At 39.1% G+C, this 6,702-nt stretch overlaps 1 non-coding gene across 1 annotated transcript; it reads left to right on the forward strand.

Annotated features, from left to right (window-relative positions):
* The first annotated feature begins 1,692 nt into the window (after positions 1-1,692).
* Positions 1,693-1,799, forward strand: LOC125494499 (small nucleolar RNA R71). Its single transcript, XR_007270746.2, has one exon. It is a non-coding gene; the product is annotated as a small nucleolar RNA R71 (small nucleolar RNA).
* Positions 1,800-6,702: the final 4,903 nt, after the last annotated feature.

The raw sequence follows: 6,702 nt of genomic DNA on the forward strand, positions 1-6,702 counted from the left end.
CCGTGATTGTGTCTTTTTGCAGTTTATCACGGCACCCAAAGTCTTAGAGCTTCTCTTCCCAGAATAAGAGGAGTCTCAGGATCTTCCTCCATATCCATCACCACAAAGTCGCATGGTACAAACACATGCCCAACTTGAATCGGTATATCCTCCAACTCACCACAAGGGACTCTCACAGTGCGGTCCGCCAATTGAATCGTTTTGCGCGTAGGATGAAGAGGAAATTTCAGGTGCTTTGCAATAGAAAGGGGCATCAAATTGACACTGGCTCCCAGATCGGCCAGTGCACCCTTAGGTTCTAAGTCACCTATCTTCACTGGCAAGGTGAAACTCCCGGGATCTCTTTGCTTCTTGGGCATAGTTCGTTGCACAAGAGCACTCACTTGGTAAGGTAGGGAGATAAGCTCATCTTCAAGTTTTCGCTTATTGGAGAGGATCTCTTTCAAGAATTTAGCATAAGCTGGCATTTGAGACATAGCCTCAAGGAATGGAATGTTGATTTGCAGGCTCTTCATCACATTCAGAAATTTAGTGAACTTGTCACTCAACTTTCTCTCTACCAACCTATGAGGATAGGGAACCGGAGGCACATAGGATTTGGTTGGTGGAGGTGATGGCAATGTGTTTTTGTCACCAACTTGAACATGTGACTCATCCTTCTCCTCAACGTCCTCTTTCTCAGTTTCCTCAGCTCCACCTCCTTCTCAACAACCTCAGCTTCTCCATCCTGCTCTAACTCCCCATTCGGCATCTTAGGACCCGCATAACTTGTTCCCGACCTCAAATGAATGGCTTTGGCTTGATGGAGGTTGGGGTTAGGAATGGGTTGGCCTGGAAGTTGATTTGTGGGGGTGGAGGGATTCTTCTCAGCTACTTGGGCAATTTGGGTTTCAAGCATTTTGTTGTGGGCTTGTAGCTCTTGAAACCTTTGCTCATGGTTTTGGAGAATTTGGTTCATGGATTGGAGTTGTTGGAGAATTTGGAGAGAGGTTGGATCGGAAGATGGTGTAGGTTCGGGATTTTGTTTGGGGAAAGGAAGATTGGAGGGAGGTTTTGGGTTGTTGGTCCTTTGATGTGGAGCTTGGTATGTGTTGGACCCTTGTGAGGAGGAACCACCTTGGTTATAGTTTTGGTTTTGGTTATACCCTTGCGCAAACCCTTGGTTGTGAGCTTGGTTGTACCCTTGTTGAGGTTGATTCCATCCTTGTTGAGGTTGGTTGAATCCTTGGGTGTAGTTTTGTTGAGGTTGTCTCCAACCTCCTTGTTGATTGTTCCTATACCCTTGTTTCCTTGATATCCATCTCCTCTTGAATTATTGCCGCCACATGCTCCGAATGGGTACCTCCACAATAAGAAGTATCATGGTTAGTACCACCACAAATATCACAAGAAAAAGAGTTTACCTGTGAAGGAGTAGACGATGCAAGATTGATCTTGGAGAGCTTCTTATCGAGTTGGTCCATCTTAGCTTGAATTTGATCCATGGGGTCAATTTCAAACTTTCCGCTCTTCTTAGGTTGAGCACCTCTTCGTCTTCCACCCCATGAGTAGTTCTTGATCACCTCCTCAATTGTGGACTCAAGTTGTTCTTGCGGGATCTTAGATAGTTGACCTCCCGCTCCAGCATCAAGATTGGCCCGTGAAATCGGATCAAGACCATCATAGAAGAATCGCATGAGTAGATTCTTGTTGAACTCATGGTGTGGGCATGAACGGATCATCTCCTTGAACCGCTCCCAAGCTTCGGCAAGTGTCTCATCGTTCTCTTGCTCAAATGAGGAGATCTTCCTCCTTATGTCCGCAGTCTTCCACTCCGGGAAGTATTTCTTCAAGAATGCCATGTGACTTCTTCCCATGTAGTGAGGGAATTAGCAGGCAAGCTCTTGAGCCATGACTTTGCTTTTCCGGTAAGAGAGGACCGGAACAGGTGCATCTTGATGTAGTCAGGAGAGACATCATTAGTGGTATCATGGCACAGATCTCAAGAAACCTGTCGAGATGGTCTAGAGGATCTTCATCTGACCCCCACAAAACTGCTCTGCTTTCACCATCCGAGTATACTGAGGGTGAATGCTGAAATTTGTAGTGGTGGTAGGGAGTCGAATTCCACCTTGAAGAACATAGGAACCCGGATTTCCGAAATCCCTAAACAGTTGTGGATTTTCTTCACCCATTTCTGATTCAACTTCACTTGATGTACTTGAGATTGGTGAAGAAGGCTCGGAACCCAAAGTCAGATTTCCCAAATTCTTCCGAAGCTTTCGCAACGTACGGTCGATTTCAAGATCTAGAGGCAATGTGGGTGAACCGTGAGTTCTTCTTCTCATGTAACACAACAAAGCTAAGCAGAGGATTAGCAAATAACAACCACAGTTAAAAAGAAAATAAAAGAAAAATCAACTAAGCAAACTAAACTAAAATATACTTCAATCAATAGCACGCTTCCCCGGCAACGGCGCCATTTTGATAAGAGGTTTTTAGTGTGTCGTTAAGGCACTAAGAACCGCTTTCCAAACAATATTTATAGTCCTAACAAGCAATACTAAGAGAATAGTAAGGGCAAGTCAAGGGTCGATCCACAGGGAAAAGGGATTGATTAAAGTCTATCAAGTCTAGACTACCTAATTGAAGAAGTTTTGGGGTTTGAAAGAGTTTTGGTAACAATTAAGTTCTAGAACAAGCAAATAATACGAGTTTAAATATCAAATAAAAGACACTAGAGTTAAGGTTACTAGTATGAATAAGAACGGATGATGATTGTTAATGCGATTGTGAAGCAACAAAGACGATTATGCAAGGTTTAGTTTTTCCTCTAAATTACTTGAGTCCTCTCTCGAATGGTCCTCAAGAGTAATCCTTAATCTATCAACTAAATCCTCTCTCGAATGGTCTTTAGTTAATTGATTAAGAGATTCGATAAGTTTGGAAAACCCCTAATGAAGGATCCCCTTAATTTCCATCCAATATCTTGGTATAGAAATTAAGTTGATTCTTGGGGATGATAAAAGAGTTCAAAATCCGATTAAGAACGTTTGAAATCAAAATACCAAAGTATATGTGATCAATATCTATCCTAAGGTCTCAAAACACCAAGATCAATGCATAATTCTCTAATAATCACAATCACATCAACATCATATTTAAAACCCTAATTCATACTTTCACCCTAACCCTAGATTATGAAACTACTCACTAATCATGGAGTTAAAGCAATTAAACAATGAATCTATGACTAATCTAAGGTTAAACATGATTAAGAAATTATTAAACTAATAGAAATCGCAATTATTAAACTAAGAGAATGAAGATCTTAAATAATATGAGAACTAAACAAACACCAAGAGAATGAAATAAAAACTAAAACTTTGAATTGAATTGAATGAAAAGTACCTTGAATGTAAATCGAATCACAAACTATGATCTCTAATCTCAATTACCAATGAAAACTAAGTGTTTTCTCTCTAATACAAAACCCTAAAAAGTTGTGTAAAACTAGAATAAAGCGTCACCCTCAACTGAAAAGGAAAAGGCTTTAATGATCGAAACTTTTTTTTTTCGGAACGCATGGTGCGGGCGCACCATAAGTAGGTGCGGGCGCACCATGCTCAGGTGCGGGCGCACGAATGTGAAGGTGCGGGCGCACCTAAGCTTCTGCCTCAGCTTGAATTCATCCGTCAAAATGTGCGGGCGCACATAAGTTGGTGCGGGCGACCAGACGAGGTGCACCTTGTACTTGGTGCGGGCGCACCAATGTCGTCTGTTTTGTGCTGCAATGTTGGTTGATGGTGCGGGCGCACCAATAGCGTGTGCGGGCGCACCAGACGCACCTCAGGCTAACTCTCAGCCTCTAGCTTGTTCCCTCGTGCCATGCCTCGCATTTCTCGGCCCCAAAAAGGGTCATACCTGCAATAGAAACACGAGCAAACATGGTGAAAGCAAATGTGCTAGAAATTCGATCAAAATAGATCGAAAGTCTAGCAAAATGTCACTATGACCAAGTATGATCAAGTGAGTGAAATCGAAGGGAAAAGTGAGGAGAAAGAAGGAAGAAAAGGAGAGAAAGGGAGCTAAAACAAGCCAAAAGAAGGTCATAAAGTGCGTTAGAAACGTACTTATCAGGGCTAGGGGTTTTTTTGTGTTTTTTTTAGCTGGGACTGTTATTAATGTAAGCAACTGCTTTTTTGGAAGATGAAGAATCTTTAAACTATTATTATTTGTCACTAAATAATGACATTGTTATGTCATATTAGTGACAAATGTTTTGTAATTAATTGATGAATGCTAAATATATATATGAAGTTGGTTAATGTTTTTTTTCTGTTATGTATATATGAATTATTGTGTTCTATTTCATATATTGTTTTTTAGATTGGTATAGTGTTGGAATTTTTGATATAGTGTAGTTTTGAATGATATAGTGTATGTGCTTCTGTTCTAATATAGTGTATTTTTATATGATATAGTGTATGTTAAAATCATATAGCGTATGTTAAAATGATATAGTGTGTTATAGTGATATATTTTATGTTTCAGTAATATAGTGTATGTTACAATGATATAGTGTATGTTTCAGTGATATAGTGTATGTTAAAATGATATAGTGTATGTTATATTGATATAGTGTATGTTTCAGTGATATAGTGTATGTTCACTACTAGAAAAATAACGATTTGCGTCCCATTATTTGCGTCGCACAGACACGGAAACGACGCACAGGTGTGATTTGCGTCGCACGTGGGAGGAGTGCGACGCACGACATGGCCCATTTGCGTCGCACGTTTTTTAGGTGCGTTGCAAAATAACCAATTTGCAACGCACCTCACTAAGGTGCGACGCATATTAAGGAGACTTCAGAAATCCTAGCCTCACTTAGTCACACGCATATTAAGGAGTCTTCAGAAACCCTAGCCTCCCTCTCTCAATTCTCATCGCCTCTTTCTCTCTCTCTCTTCTTAAACACAGCGCCTCTGATCAGTCTGTCTCTCTTTCTTCGTTGCACGTCTCCGTCGAACACCGCCTATCACCGTCTCTCTCTCATCGTTCGCACGTCTATCAGCGCCTCCGTCTCTCGCTCTTCGTTGCAAAATCCAAAGCTTCGTCGAACACCGCGTCTCTCAGTCCGTCTCTCTCTCTTCGTTGCACGTCTCAACGAACGAAATCTCCGTCATATTTATGTCTCTCTCTTCGTTGCATGTCTCTCAGTCCGTCGAACACCGCCTGCAAACACCACCAACGACATCAGATTCGTTATTTTCTCAGGTATTTTTTAGTTTAAATTTTATTCTGAATTTCTTTGTTTTGTCATATTTATGTTTGCTTTTAAAATTTGAACAACGAGATTTCTTTCTATTAGATCTGGTTTTTAGCGATTTGAAGAAAGAGATTTGAAGAACGAGATTGAAGAACGAGATTTGAGAATGAAGAACGAGATCTGGTTTTTGGCGAATTTGTTCGTTCCATTTCGCGATTTGTAATTTTTTTTAAATATATTTAGTGAAATTTCTGTTTGTTAGATCTGGTTTTTTGTAGGTTTAGTTTTTTAATTTCGTTTTTTTGTTGTATGTTAGATCTTAATTTTTTTATTTTTGATATGATTTTTGAGACGGTTGCATCATCGAGTATATTGTATTACAGATTCATCATTATTGGTACAGTACATTGTTTGAATGATTTGAATTGTCCTCCGTCTTTTTTTGTTGTATGAAGCACAGCAGTATTTCTATATTCATCATGATTTCTGTATCTCTGCGTCTTTTTTTGGTACAGTACAGTATTTCAAGTTTTTTTGTGGTGCCATTTCAAGTTTTTTGAATTAAAAAAATTTTTTTTTTTAAAAAATGGCAATTTGCGTCGCACGTAGCCCTAGGTGCGACGCAAATCACTCATCTGCGTCGCACCCTAGGCGATGTGCGACGCACATTAGCCTTTGAGCTTGTGTTGTTGGGCCTGGGTACCATCTGCGTCGCACCGTATACAACGTGCGACGCAAATAGCTAACTAATCTGCGTCGTTTCGCATACGACGCAGATCGTTTCTGAGTCATTTGCGTCGACAGCTTTGGCGTCGCACCATAGTCCGACGCAAATAGGCGTCTCACATCCGACGCAAATTGTCTTTTCTGTACTAGTGGTTCTAGTGATATAGTGTATGCTACAATGATATAGTGTATGTTATAGTGATATAGTGTATGTTAAAATGACATAGTGTATATTAATATGATATAGCGTATGTTAAAATGATATAGTGTATGTTATATTGATATAGTGTATGTTTCAGTGATATAGTGTATGTTCTAGTGATATAGTGTATGCTACAATGATATAGTGTATATTATAGTGATATAGTGTATGTTAAAATGACATAGTGTATATTAATATGATATAGTGTATGTTAAAATGACATAGTGTATGTTTAAATCATATAGTGTATATATAGATTATATAGTGTATTTATTGATATAGTGTATGTTACAATGATATAGTGTATGTTACAATGATATAGTGTATGTTACAATGATATAGTTTATGTTATAGTGATATAGTGTATGTTTCAGTTATATAGTGTATGTTACAATGATATAGTGTATGTTATAATGATATAGTGTATATCAAAGTGATATAGTGTATAATAAAATCATATAGTGTATGTTAAAATGACATAGTGTATATTAATATGATATAGTGCATGTTAAAATGACATAGT

The sequence above is a fragment of the Beta vulgaris genome, chromosome 1 (assembly GCF_026745355.1).
Source record: "Beta vulgaris subsp. vulgaris cultivar EL10 chromosome 1, EL10.2, whole genome shotgun sequence".
Taxonomy (NCBI): Eukaryota; Viridiplantae; Streptophyta; class Magnoliopsida; order Caryophyllales; family Amaranthaceae; genus Beta; species Beta vulgaris.